Consider the following 15,471-nt stretch of genomic DNA (forward strand, 5'->3'; position numbering starts at 1 on the left):
CAGGTAAAACAGGTATCCAAGCCTCTAGTAGATTAGTGTATTAATATACATTTCTTTGAGCATCTCTATAAACTACTGTCCTACTCACCTCTAATCTGATTTCTCTTAAAACAATAAGAAATACTTCAAGAGGAATATAACCTCAATTTATATATGTCAGTTTCTTTCAGAGGTGAATCTGTTTTACGTATAAGCATTATCTACATGTGAGACATTCCTATTACATATTATTATTTAATTCATTTCTGGAATTAGTCTAGAACGCATATGAATCTACAAAGATTCTTATACTTTGAATTCAAGCTATGCAGCTGTCTCCTGGGTAAAGCTGGAGTCTCTCTCAAGATTTACTGTCAATAAAACACAGGCCTGGAGTTAGCAGTCTGAAACTAAGGCACCATGGATCTTAAGTCTCTACAGGCAAGTAGAAGCTAGAAAATATTGGGTATGTGAGCGGGGTGGGGGTGGGTATAGATTCATCCATTCATTCATTCCTTTTCATGTTCCATTCATTCAACAATTTATCAAGTGCCTCCCTGCATTCAGGCAATGAGGATACAAAGTGAAAAAAGACACAATCCTGCCCTCAAGAAACTCACACTCTGCGTGGCCACAAGTGTGGCCACAGAACGTATAACAAAATAAATCTTCGTATGGGAAGATTTTGATCTAACATGCATATTGTATCGTTCCTATTTTATCTTATTTAATCCACAACAAAAAAGAAAAACAAAACGCCAACAACAACAAAAACCAAGGTTCAGACAGGCTGAATGACTTGGAGATTCTCCTACCCACTGAACCTCTCAGCTATGGATGAGTCGAGTCACTCAGCTCTGTCCCACTCACTCACCTCTTCTATTGATAGAAGCCACCTCTTCTATCCATCAGCTAAGCAAGGGACAACGCAGGGTGGCAACTTCTACTTACGAATCCACCTTTTTTGCTTTTCCCACCACACTGTAGTTTTAAACACAGGATTCTTTTTAGGAGACACACACGGAAGATTCTCAAAATCTCCACTGAGACGCAAATGTCTTTACCATCTGTGGACGTCACCCCAAAAAGATGAACAGAAGGCCTTAGTACCTTCTATTCCCCAGAGACAAGCTTTTCTAAACCAGTACTCAACCAGTAGAATCTCCCAATGTATAGCTAAAGCATCCCAAAGAGACACCACGTCACCTTTCACTTTTACCTCTGTAATCCTTCAGCACTTGAAGTCAGTTTGAAAGTATCTGTAGAACACCATGCTTACAGCCTTAGCCTTCACTTTTGAATTCCCTTCTCTTCCCAGAACAACCCTGAACAAGTACTATAATCACTTGACTTGGTGATTTATTTTTATCTCGTTTTTTATAATCTGTCTCTCAGAAATTGAAATTGGCTGTCCTTTTATATTTTACATATTTTTGAAAGACACAGAAGCCTTTAATATGATGGATTAATTTTTGCAAGTCTGCAAGATGACTGAAATACACATATTAAAATCAGGGACTTCCCTGGCGGTCCAGTGGTTAGGACTCTGTGCTTTCACTGCTGAGGGCGCGGGTTCAATCCCTGGTCGGGTAATTAAGATCCTGCAAGCCAAGCGGCACGGCAAAAAGAAAAAAAAAAGAATTAAAACCAGAGCCAGAAAAAAAGCATTTTTAGGTGTTTTTCCAAAAGAATATGAACCACAGGTCAATACACGGCAAGAAATGGGGTTCCTCCTCTTCCCATGTGTTGGGAGTCAGGAGTAAACCGGAAGTGAAAGTAAGCCGAGATAAACCTGACTCACACTGCCTAAAGAATAAAGTCCAAATCCCGCAACCTCATACTCAAGAGGTTCCACCATCTTCCCAAAATGCTTTTCCAGTCTTATCTCCCTGTACTTTCCGTAATGAACTGGAGAACTCAGCACTGGCTGAACCCGCGTTTCCCTGCTGCACCTCTGTTTGAAGGTTCAGTTGCTCCTTTGTCTGGAACACCTCTCCCCATAACTCCCCCCGCTGCCTACTCTACCTGGTGAGCACCTGCCCATCCTTTACTGCCTACTTCATATGCTTCCTCCTCCACTATTTTCTTTATGTAGACAAAAGGAAGCCCTCTTATCAGCTGGCTCACAGAGATGGGTAAAACATCAGAAGACAGCATAAATGATTACCCCATCAACTCTGCCCTGCCTGCCCTAATTATTCCAATGGAAAGTGAAACTTCTTCCTTCTCAGACCTATCACGGTTGGTTCCTATCTTTCTTATAGCACTTAGCACCAGCTGCCCTGTACTGGAGCCAGGAATTCATATATCTTAACCTTCCTACGAGACTGCAAGTTTTCTGAGGGGCAAGTAAGGAACTTCCTGCAATTGTGTACATCCTACCTCTGACCTCAGATCTTGCAAGCTATTCCAAAAATACTTACAAAATGAAGTTTAACATTACATCCAGATTAACAAAATTAAATCCAAATACATACTGCTTGAGTTTATTAGTCATTCACGCTTGGTTTGGGTCAACTCCTAACATCTTCTGGCTGATGTCAGCCGTTCAGCTCTCCATAGGTGGAATGTCATACTGGCTGAACCGCAGTTATTTCAAAAATATGGAATACAAGAAAAGGGCTGGTTTCTTGGGAGAACTGGGGGGTTGGGGTCAGGGTGGAGCGGGTAAGGAACTTCCAGAGGGCAGCAAAGGGCACAAGGCAGTAACCACTTGGTAAATGAAACTAATTTAAAAAGAAAATAACAATTAAAAAACCCTGTAACAACAGTTTTATGAAGTTAGTACCGTTTCAAAAGAAAACCACTTTGTTTCTAGCTCTCCTATCTAACCTACATTACTATACTCTCCTCCAGTGGCTCTCAAAGTGATTCCCAGACCATCAGCCTCAGCATCACCTGGGAACTTGTTGAAATGAAATTCTCCAGCCCAGATGAACTTATTTGCAAAGCAGAAATAGAGACACAGATGTAGAGAACAAAAGTATGAATACCAAGGGGGGACCAGAGGTGGTGGTGGGATGAATTGGGAGATTGGGATTGACATATATACACCACTATGTATAAAATAGATAACTAATGAGAACCTACTGTATAGCACCGGGAACTCTACTCAGTGCTCTGCGGTGACCTAAATGAGAAGGAAACCTAAAAAGGAGGGGATATACGTATATGTATAACTGATTCACTTTGCTGTACAGCAGAAACTAACACAACACATAAAGCAACTATACTCCAATAAAAAATTTTAAAAAAAGAATATAGAAAGGGCTTCCCTGGTGGCGCAGTGGTTGAGAGTCGCCTGCCAATGCAGGGGATACGGGTTTGTGCCCTGGTCTGGGAAGATCCCACATGCCATGGAGCAACTAGGCCCATGAGCCACAACTACTGAGCCTGCGCGTCTGGAGCCTGTGCTCCGCAACGGGAGAGGCCGCAACAGTGAGAGGCCCGCGCACCACGATGAAGAGTGGCCCCTGCTCGCCACAACTGGAGAAAGCCCTCGCACATAAACAAAGACCCAACACAGCCAAAAATAAATATAAAATTAATTAATTAATTAAAAACAAAAGAATATAGGAATAGCAGACATAGGAAGCAGCCTATATTACTATATTCTCTCTGCTACTTATTACCCAATCTCTCATTACTCCAAGTCCCCATTATAGTTAATAATTCTTTATATTAAACTTTCCCTGCTCAAAAAAAAAAAAACTAAAATGTAGACCTAACTCAAAAGAAAACAAAATTCTCCAGCCCTACCCCAGACCTAAAGAATGAGAAACTTGGAGTTAGGACCCACCAACCTGTTTGTTAACAAGCTCTCCAACTCATTCTTAGGCCCGAGCACCTGTTAGAACACACTAAAGTACCCGTATTTTCCTGAACAGGTCAGCTCCATCCTGTCTCCGTGCTTTTGCTCATGCTGTCCCTTCCCCGAGGAACGCTTTTTCCTCTAGGTATTCTCTGTAGATTGAACTTGTGCTTTTCTTTCAAGGCTCAGCTCAGAAGTCTTGACATCTTCCTCAACCCACTGAACAGAATGAACTGCTCTCCATTCGGGCTCCCCCGAAGCCTCATTCTGCCCTTCCTCCTGGTACTCACCTGTGTCCCAGGCTGTCTCTGTGTCTGCCTCCCCCAACTGACTGAGAACCTGTGAGTACATGGACCGTGCCTCACTTATAGTGCTGTCGCAGCCCAGCTCCCTTTCGGCAATCAAATCCCTTTGATTTTGCAGAGGAAGAGGGAAAAGTATTCTTCTGCAACAAGCCCCTGATTGACCATGAGAAGGATGCTGAGAGGCATCCAACTCCTCTCTCTCCACAATGGAGATGAATAAATACCCTGTCAAGTGAGATCTGAAGTTTAGGGGGCAGTTGTTGAAGGCACCTTTGGGACCAGAGACATCACTTAAAGAGCTCCATAGTCGAGGCTTAGCCATAAACACATTTAAGATTTTATAAAAGCCAGATGTCAATTTCATAGAGAAATTATTCCCTCTGGTCAGTAAAAGAAGGAAATATGGATTGACTGAAAGAGCACTGTATTTGGGGTAGACTGACGCTCCATGAGGACAGGGACCCTATACCTGTCTTGGCCATCACTATAGTCCCAATGCTGAGCCCTAACAGTCTGTCAAATGTTGAAATGAAAAGACACAGATGTGAATTCCATCTCTGCCATTTCCAAGCCAGGTAACCTCAGGCAGGCAAGTCATTCATTCTCAAAGTCTTGGCCACTTATCAATGAAAGGCAGCGAAGCTGGAAAATTATTATATCAATAAATACCTTACCTTCTCACCTTATAGGTTACTAATTGCTTTCACATTTACTAAGTTGTTTAATCATCAAATCTTCAGCTGAAGAGAAGGCCTCTCTTCTCATGGGGTCAGAAACAGAATCACAGACTTTGACTTCTCATCCACGGCCCTGATCATAGGCCAACTGATTTCAGATATTTAAACTTTAATTACCCTACGGGGCTCATTTTGATTGAGCAATAAACATTCAGAGATTCTCAGATTACCTTTTAGCCACAGATGCTGATCTTGGGTTTAACTTGGGCTGTTTGAGGATAGGAAGAGGGATCAGGCCAATTGCTGCTAGTGCTGTTTTCCCAAAATTAATTCACTTGGCATGAGAACTTTTGCTGAAAAACATCATTCGGTTTTTGTGAGCTGTGTTTCATGCCTGGCACCTCATTGACCTAATAACACTTCAACTCTGAAATAACTGGGCCACTCTTGGCAATACCCCTTGGACCAAAAGAGTGTCCCGATGACCCTCTGAGGGGAGAGGAAGGAAAAGGGAGACTTGACCAGGACAAAATGCTGAGAGAGCTTTCAAGTGAAAGAATTACGGAGTCTTTGAGAACTTTTGATTTGTTCCCAATGGTTATAAATACTAACTTGCTATTGAGCTGAAGGTTCAATTATGTCCTAATTTGATATTATCATTCCACCAAATTATTGATGAACAGCATTAAAACCCTAAGCAGAGACATTTATCAAACCTCAGAATTCTAGTTTGCATTGATTTTTACCTATAAACAGTACACAGTATATATCATCAAGGACAAAAAAAGAAAAAAAACCCAATATAGCCATAAAAGGTGGCATTTAAGATGACAAAGTGAAATGAGACAAAAAGTCTACTTGTGCCTTTGATCATTCACTGTAAATGAGTCAGTTCTGAACCCGTTTTTCTTTCATTTTAACAATTTAATCTAGATTCTGAGCAACAGCTATGGGAACAAAGTGTGAATGCAGCCAGTACTTTCTGTCTAAGGCATTCAAATTTCCTTGATCAACATCAGTTTTAGGTCAAAGACTGTCATGCATCACTTTGGGTTTTACAATTGTGATCCACGGAGATAGGTTTACTCTTTTATTCATGGAATGCAGAGGCCCCATGTGGGAATTCATTGTAGGGGGCAATTAACATGAAATCCTTCTACATACATTTACCATTACCAATGTTTTAAACTCAAATTCAATCCAAATTCCATTTTGACAGTACTGCTAAAATCTCTTGTTTTTTGGTTCTCTAACAAATTGAAGGGGCTTTCATCATTTTTCTTTTAAATGTTATTTCCTGGGACTGGATCTTTAAACAATTTATTGAGTTTCTCAATAATGAAGTAATTCTGGTTTCCTCTAATACTGAGTTTCTCCTGTCAACCATTCCCCAAAACCTTTTGCTTCCACTTTACTGAGATATCCATCCACCTTACTATCAGAAAAAGAGTTTCTCGTGTTTTCTTTGTGGTTGGCTTGGGTTTTCTGAAGAAGGCATGTCTCTGTGCAGTGAGTTGTAACCCAAATATTCTTGTAGTTTTATAGCTCTGAATTGCTCAAAAAGAAAAATCTAGTCTATTATAAAGTTTAAAGTCTCCTTCACAACTGGACTTTATGAACAAATAACACATAACTCTCAGAAGAGAAAATACTTTCTGATGAAACAAGTGTTTTAAATAAGAGAAAAACTCTCCTAATCAGTCCTCTCTCGCCCTTTCTGTGCCCACAGTATTACTAAAAAGCAACTCATTTTCACAGAAGCCACGCTACATGTTTCTCACCAGAAAAAGTAAGTAGGCACTTTCAGACATGGTAGTACTGAAAAGAAATAAGATGATCAAAGTTAACACAGCCTCACATCTCATATGATTTTATATGTCAGCAACAGTTCCAGCAATCAAAACTGTATAACCATTTTATAACCAATAAACCGGCAGGCATCACAAAGGCCTCTTTCTCCCTGATTTTCATCAAAAGGTTGATTTGGATTTTTGGATGTTGAAACACGTAATGGGTAAGGGCTTGAAGCAGGCGGCGGCCTTTCCTTTCGCGTCCAGAGACAGGCCCTGAGAATGCACAGAACCAGCACAGAGGCAGAAGCAGGAAACGGACAGAGGGGCTCAGGCAGCACAGGGAGGAGAGGAACATCCTCAGCTGGATTCTATTCTGAGACTCCCATGAGAGAGTAATGTGGCACACCAAGCAGGGAGGTACGGGACATTTTCTCACAGCCAAGTCAGCTGGTCAAGGTTGACGCCTGCCAGCCCTGACCCTAAATCACTTGTCTCTGACCCCGGGGCCTTCCCTGAGGTATCGACACCCACCTCCAACTGCAACATGTCCACACTGACTTCAGAACTCCCTGAACTGAAGGATCCCAGCGGAAATGTCCAGGTTTGGATTCAGCCTGGGGGTTCTGACCACAGTTCAAAGATCTGAGATCAGGGTGAGGGTCAGGACCCACAGATCTTCCAGGAGCTCCCAACGATGGATCCTGCCACCCCAGGTGAAAAAATCCTTATGAACTGTTCACCCTAGAGTCCTTAGGCTTATACACAAGGTGAGTGTCTCACCCCCCAACTCCAGAGGCATCTCCTGGATCCCTACCAACTCACCTCCATCACCCCAAAAGAGCTTTACGGCGCACCCAGAGAAAGAGCTGCTGTCTCTGCCTCCAGGAAGGCTTCAAGGGTGAAAAGGAGATAAAGACTGAGTGGAATAATTTTAAAAACAAAACCCAGAAAGATTCATCACTGTTGTTTTGTTTCTCTTATGAAAGTCTGGCTCAAAGAATGTTGGGAGTGTCACCAGATAAAATCTGTAGCCATTCTAAGCATCTGTTAGGGTTACCACATTTATCCATTTTTCATTTTGTTAAGCTATTTGATTAAGTTACTTTAGCTCTCAGTGCCTGAAGTCAGGTGGGTCTGGGATCCAAGCTCAGTTCAGCCACTTGTCCATGATGTGACCTCAGAAATGTGATTTTTACCTAAGTCTCAGTTTTCCAGGCTGTAAAATGGGAATAACATTTGCACCAACTTCATCGGATGGTCTGTAGATATTCAACGACATATTGCTCGTAAAGTGTTTAGTACAGTGTCTGATCCGTGGAAAACGTTTTAAAATACTAGCTACTAATATTACTATTATTATTTGGAGAAAGTTACATAGTACAGTCATTTTACACAGGGTTATGATACATTACTCTGGAATTTAATACCTGGGTGTTAACTGTATGTGACATTAACTTCAACATACTGCTTGATCTTGCATTTCACTGTCCAATCAACTTGGACTAACGTCAAGATGAAAAAAAAAAGTAATTCCTCTATACTTAGCCAACCCTTCCCTGACCCCCCAGTAATCATCTCTCAAACTCCGTATCTCCTCCCAAGTGTTCTCTCTTCTTGACTCATAAGAAGAGGCATCACTGCCAGTTGAAGATGGTGATCAACTACAGTGTGATTGTCAACAGAAAGGATGTGTGCCCTCCAACAGCTCCCTCAATGCTGTGTGCAGCTCAGTGAAAGAGTTGTGTTTTGATTTGCAAAACGGCTATTGGCAACATCTGTTCCAAGTAAACAAATATACCAAACTACTTCTTGCTCCAGGATTTGGGGTTTGGAAGCCCTGCCTTCTGTCTTGTTTTTCCAGGTGGAGAGTCTGATCACAATTCTCTCTCTCTCAAGCTTACCTCACGTTCCTGGGTCATAAACACCACGGCCATCACTCACTACCTCCCCGTAGTGTAAAATATCTCTCCCAAATACACTCTCAGTCCACGGACTTGGGGCCCACCCGTTTGTATCTTCTGCCACTGACAAGCTAAGCCACGATGTCCTTTCCAGACTCCTCCTCAACTCCAGATCCCCAGGTCTGCAGCCTTGCCCCATTCAACCTTGAACTGGCCAGTCATGCTTTGTGTGTCATCTCTTCCAATGACACAGACATCCTCCCATTGGCCACCAAGTTCCCCTCTTTAGATTAGGTCTCTGAGGGCTTTTGATCCACAGAACATCTCCAACTCAAATTAATCTTGGGGTCATCAACCTTGAAAAGTTAAGGACTAGTAGCAATGAAACTAGGGCAGAGGCTCTGGCTAAACCACTAACTAGCTTAGCTAAGCACATCTCAGCTCCACCTCTACATCATGAGGGGATGGTCTGGATAAAGTGCTACCTTATAGCTCTAAGATCCTAAACTCCCACCCTCCCCATGTCAAAGTACACTTGTTTATTTATTAATGCAATGATTATTGAGTATCTAATACTGCAAAGCTACGTGCCTGGCACTGTGAGGGATTGAAGGTCATCTCCCAAAGAACTTATCATCTAGAATGGCAAATGAGACAACCACATCAACAGCTGTAAGAAACAGAAAGAGAGAATGTCACCGTTGGAGGTTATTTATAAAATAAAAAGAACATTACCAACACGCCAAACCTGAAGCTAAAGCAACTTTCAGAGTATCTTTTCTTCTCTGCATCTAGTTTCTGGCAACGCGGCATGCGGGATCTTAGTTCCTCGACCAGGGATTGAACCAGTGCCCCCTGCAGTGGAAGCTCAAAGTCTTAACCACTGGATTGCCAGGGAAGTCCCAGCATCTAGTCTCTTACAAATGCTTTCCCCTTTACAACACTTCTCACATCTGTGCCCTCCACTCTGCATTTAGAATCACATGCTTAAGTCCAGGCCTTAGGCAACTCTCCCCTGTTATGATTTGACTCCTGTCCCCAGAACTGCCCTAAATGATCCATCATGACCTCTCACGAAGATATGAGAATCATCCCATCAGGCTGGTTTGACTTGGCCACTGTCTTGCTATAGCTCTAAGGTGGCCTCCCTCATTTCACAGAACATCCACATCAAATCCCTTTACCAAACCGTCCCTACTTCACTTCCTCCCTCCCACAAACAGTACCAAGAACATTACTGGTGCTTAGTTCTGGGTGGGTTGTCTAAGTCATAGGCTTGAAGCTCCAAGAGCTTACACACAGTGGTCAGGAAGTTGGGTTATGTACTAAAATTCAACAATCCTGGATACTGAAGACGAGGGATACTAGCACAGGCAACAGTAATAAACGTTAGAGGGTTCAGAAGGGGGAGAGCTACTTTCTGGCTGCAGTAATCAAGGAAGCCTTCTAGGAAGAGGCACACGTGAGCTACACCTTGCAGCATACGCAGGACTTCAACATGGAGGGAGGCAAACAAGCATTCTGAGGCAAGGAAGGAGGGCGTCTTCAAGACCAGCCAATTGTTAGGTGGGGCTTGAATGAGAGGGTACTCTTTGAAAGGAGTTTACGAGGTACTAGCAAGCTTAGTAGCAGGAATAGCTAATCTTCTGCCTAAGCCAGATTACAAAGTATAAGGAGGTAGAAGAGAAAAAGAAAGTGTAATAATCTAACCAAACTCTGAGGAGAGTATTGGCCGGGGATGGTAAAAAGAGCCCTGCAAATCAGAAAACCTGGGGCCTGGGCCCAGCTTTGCCAAGGAGGGGCTCCGGCAGCCACAGCAAGTCATTTAACCTCCTTGGTTTCAGTTTTCTCATTTGTAAACTGAAGCAGCTGAACTGGCTGACCTCGAAGGTCTCCACAGGCCAAAACTAAACCAACTGTATATTATTTCTGCCATTAAAACATTCATCATGGGCGGGGGCAGGAGCGGGGTGAAGGAAAAGGCAGATATCTGTATTCCCTTTCCATATAGGTTTCTCCTCCTGAACTAGAAATTTTTTTTTCCTAAACTTATTAATTCTATGTACACGCCTCCCACATCATAAAGTTAACACTTAAAGAATGTTCAGTGTGGGGTCCCCAAATTTTGTTTATGCCTTACAGGTTATCCAAGAAATTTGTGCAGCATAACCTTAACCTCGTACACGCGTTTCCAATACCGCAGCCCCAGGGTAAAATATCTCTGTGAACTATTAAATATGACAGGGTAAATAAAGGGGAGAAAAGTGAGAATTCTGTTACTCATCTAAAAGACCGCTTCCCGACATGGATGGATCTAGAGATTGTCATTTTGAGTGAAGTCAGACAGAGAAAGACAAATATATGATATCACTTAAATGCGGAATCTAAAAAAATTGGTACAAATGAACTTATTTACAAAACAGAAATAGAGTCACAGATGTAGAAAACAAACTTATGGTTACTAAGTGGTAAGGGAGGAAGAGATAAATTGGGAGATTGGGACTGACATATACACACTACTGTATATAAAATAGATAACTAATAAGAACCTACTGTATAGCACCGGGAACTCTACTCAGTACTCTTTAATGACCTATGTGGGAAAAGAATCTAAAAAAGAATGGATATATGTACATGTGGAGCTGATTCACTTTGCTGTCCAGCAGAAACTAGCACAACACTGTAAATCAACTATACTCCAATAAAAATTAATTTTAAAAAATAAAATAAAAGACCGCTTCCTTTTAAGACCAAACGATACCTGAAATAACAGTAATGTAGAAAAGTAAGGGGGGGATCTTCAACTTTATGAAGTCTCTACTTAAAAATGCAGCTGAAATGCAGAAAGTTTTGGGCACTGAAACGCGCTGAAAGTTAGCTTTTTTTTTTTTTTTAAATGCCGCATCCAGGGGCCCCCTGCTCCAGGAAAGGCACCAAAACCAGAAACCACGGATGCTGATTTCACTCTAGTCCTACTGATCCTATGCACCAAAAGACCAAAAGCAAATAAACCAGTCACAGAAGTCCAGCGAAACAGGCTGGATCAGAAAGCCTCACCAGCGGCCACTCAAAGTTTAAAAGAGAGGAAAATAGAAAAGTTAACGCAATGCCTAACTTCATGCAGAGAATCATAATGCAGTTCTCAGGCTTACTGGGTAAATAGCATAAATACACGAGTTAACACCTGCCCGCACTACACGCTGCCCAGACTGAGCAGGAGCGCGCCCTGAGGTCGGCGGGCGCCGCACTGCACAGCGGGCTCCGGGAGCCACCTCTCCAGCGAGGGAAACCCGGAGAGACTCTCCTGGAGCCGCCGCGGAGCGCCTGCGAGGAAGTAAAGCTTTCTTTTCTGCCTGTCGGTTCAGGCTTCCTCTCGGACCCCACGGCCGCGCCGCGTTACCTGCCCTCCAGTCCGCAGCTTCCGCTCCCGACCCAGGCACCCGCAGGTCAGTTCTGCGGCTACCTGGCCGCGCCCGCCCAGCTGCTGCGCTCGCGTCACTACGCATGCCCGGCCGGCACCCGGGTCAGCAAACTTGAAATCCACTTGCCGGGTTTTGGTTGCGGCTCCCAGCGGAAAGGACCCGAGGCCAAGAGCTGAAGTGGAGCTGCAGGTGCTGGGAGAGGAGAGGCGGGGAGTGGTGGAGGGGCGCTGCGGCAACCTTATCCTTACTGCCCAAAGCTACCCAGGACGCACCTTCCTCCAAGCCTAAAGATGACCATCTGCACAATTGGAATGATCTTAGCACAGTACTTCTCAAACTTGAGTGTGGATCTGAAGCACGTGGAGGGCTTGTTGAAACACAGTTCCCACACTCAAGAGCTCAGATTCAAGTAGATCTAGGATGAGGCCCGACCATTTGCATGCCTAACATTTTCACAGGGGAAACAGGTACTACTAACTCGGATACCACACGTTGCGAACCTCCGGTCAAAAGAAAAGATATACATATTTGGTATTAAAAGAGGAAAGTTTTCTCTCCCCTTCTCCCTCTTTTTGGGATTTCACATAACACTTCCTCTTCATTTAACAGCCACACCTGCTTAAAAATTAAATAACTACAGCTCACACGCAAAGGTGGGATATTTCCTCTAGCATGTGAATCAAGTAAGTGGAATGCAACGAGTTCTCACGTATTTTGCCTGTAGCATAGCCTATGGTTGTAGTGTCTCCAGCTATGTCCAGGCAACAGGAGGGGGCCCTAATTTGTTGCCCCTTTAACTCAAAGTCCTGTGTGACCGTTTAGCGCCTAGCACAATACTGGGTACAAAATAGGTACCCAAGAAATCCTGAGATGATATTAGTATGGCTTGAGAGATGAAAAAGAAGGATGTTGGAATTAGTTTAGGAACCCAACAGAATCGATAATTAATTAAATATGGAAGTACGTGGGCTAAGGCTGAGGAGAATAAGGATATCTCCCTGCCTTACACCTAGAGAAATCAGTGGCTTAAGTATCCTTATCTGAGCCCAGATGTAAAGGAGTTGTGAGTTATCACAGTACATTTCTTAAAACGTTAAACACACATCTGCCATATAACCCATCCATTCCATTCGTAGTTATTACCCAAGAGAAGTACATGTTCACACAAAGATTTGAATATGAATGTCCACAGTGGCTTTTTTTTTTCACAATAGCCCCAACCAGAAGGAACCCAAATGCCCACCAACAGGTGAATGGATAAACAAATTGTGCGATATCCATCTATGCAATGGAATACTACTCAGCAAAAAAAAAAAAAGGAAAGAATTACTCATATAGGCTTCAACATGGATAAATCTCAAAATTATTATGCTGGGTGAAAGGGGCCAGAGACAAATATATGATTCCATCTATATAAAGTTCAAACTAACCTAAAGTGACAAAAAGCAAACCAGTAATTGCCTGGAGCCAGGGGTAAAGGGAGGAATGGGCTGTCAAGGGGCAGTAAAAATCTTTTGGGGATGATGGAAAAGAAATCTTGTCTTGATTATAGTGGAGATTTCACAGGAGTCTCCAACTGTCAAAACTAAATTGCACACTTTAAATTTATTAAATGGATTTTATATAAATTATTTCCCCATAAAGGTAAAGAAAAAAATGGTGGGGTTTTTTTGGCTGCGTTGGGGCTTCGCTGCTGCCTGTGGGCTTTCTCTAGTTGAGGCGGGCGGGGGCTACTCTTCGTTGCGGTGCACCGGCTTCTCAGTGCAGTGGCTACCCTTGTTGCAGAGCACGGGCTCTAGGCGCATGGGCTTCAGTTGTTGTGGCGCATGGGCTTAGTTGCTCCACAGTACGTGGGATCTTTCTGGACCAGGGATCGAACCCACGTCCCCTACATTGGCAGGCGGATTCTTAACCACTGTGCCACCAGGGAAGCCCGCAAGATACTTGTTAAAAGAAAAAAATATCCCAGGAAAACAAGAAAAACTGCCATGAACAAACCAGAAATGTTGAGAAAAGACAAAATACAGAGAGGATCATATCTCAGAGAACGAAGATGGAAGGAACGTTCAGCTCAAATCATACAGAGGAGGAGGCTAAGGCAAAGGATGGAGCAGTTGGGGGAAGGGCGTGCAAACTCAGCTAACAGATCAAGAAATGGAAGGAGGGCACTGAGGCACTGGTCAGAGAGAGTAACTGGGGAAAGAGATTTAGAGCAGCTAGGCTAGTCAACACCTTTTTCCTCCGCAGCCGGGTCTAAACTGTGGTCCTGGTAGCTACGGACTTCCAGGAAGAACACGAGTCTCCCATACCTGGAGGGTGAGCTGCCAATACACCCTGGCCTCTCGAGTACTTTTCCTTACCCCAAATTGGCAAAGGATGGCTACAGTGAATAAAAAGGTAAAATGAATAGAGATTCTAAAATACAAAATTGTTAAATCAACACTACTTCAATAAAAATAAATAAATAAAATAAAATACAAAATTGAACAGATAACTAAACATTATATCATACATTTGAGGAAAAAACAACTATGAGAGAAACACCATCTCTACAACTAACAGTAGAGAAAACAGAGCTAGGCAACCATCAGAAGATGACATTTGGAAAGTATAATTAATACCTTCAAATAATCATGAGAAGATGTCGCAAGTACAGAAATTTTGACCAGATAGTTGGGAATTTAAAACTTTGGTGACTGAGATAAAGAACTAAATGGATGATCCAGGTTTCAGAAAAGACGCAGATGATGAGCAGGTAGGGACTGGAAGATCAAGCTGAGGAATTATTTCAGGATGAAGTCAGCCTAACAGGCAATGGGGTGGAAACGGCTTCAGGGCATAGAAAGATGATCTGGGGCAGTTTACTACATTCTTTATCCTCCCTCCACACCCTGCCCATCCTTAGTTGAAAAAAATAAACTCATGTACAACATTAACTGAAACAGATGGGAAATAGGAAAACAGCTGTGGAGTGTGGCAAAGACTGATTGTCCTCAAATATTTTTTCATCTGTGCTGTACTTATGAAAACGATGATACATCAAAATAATGGGAGGGCTTTCCTGGTGGCGCAGTGGTTGAGAGTCCGCCTGCCGATGCAGGGGACACGGGTTTGTACCCCGGTCTGGGAAGATCCCACATGCCGCGCAACGGCTGGGTCCGTGAGCCATGGCCGCTGAGCCTGCGTGTCCGGAGCCTGTGCTCCGCAACGGGAGAGGCCACAGCAGTGAGAGGCCCGCGTACCACAAAAAAAAAATAATAATAATAATGGGAAAGTGATGGACTAGTCGATAACACATTAACAGACACTGTGGATTGCCCTAACTCGCTTCTTTAATCCCTTCCTGGAAAGCCAAAAACTACATTTCCCAGATTTACTTGTAGGTATGGTTCCAGATATGATTTAGGTTTCATCAGGTCATGTAAGACTTTGGTTGAAAATTGAATCGCATGAGGAGAGGGGGAAAGCATGATCCTCTTCTGGCAGCTTCCTGATCCTGTCAGAGTTAGCAACTGCCTTTACGGTAATTTGGGGAGTTCTTGGATTCTCATGACGAAGTCTGTTTCTCCCAATGATTCCATGT

At 43.1% G+C, this 15,471-nt stretch overlaps 1 protein-coding gene across 1 annotated transcript in view; it reads right to left on the reverse strand.

Moving 5' to 3' along the window:
- The window catches only part of PLS1 (plastin 1), a 104,741-nt gene extending 92,830 nt beyond the window's left edge, over window positions 1-11,911 (reverse strand). The window contains exon 1 of the mRNA XM_060149158.1: window positions 11,867-11,911. The gene's annotated coding sequence lies outside the window, so the exon portion shown is untranslated. The remainder of the gene's footprint in view (window positions 1-11,866) is intronic.
- Window positions 11,912-15,471: the final 3,560 nt, after the last annotated feature.

Source organism: Lagenorhynchus albirostris, chromosome 5 (assembly GCF_949774975.1).
Source record: "Lagenorhynchus albirostris chromosome 5, mLagAlb1.1, whole genome shotgun sequence".
NCBI classification, from domain to species: domain Eukaryota; kingdom Metazoa; phylum Chordata; class Mammalia; order Artiodactyla; family Delphinidae; genus Lagenorhynchus; species Lagenorhynchus albirostris.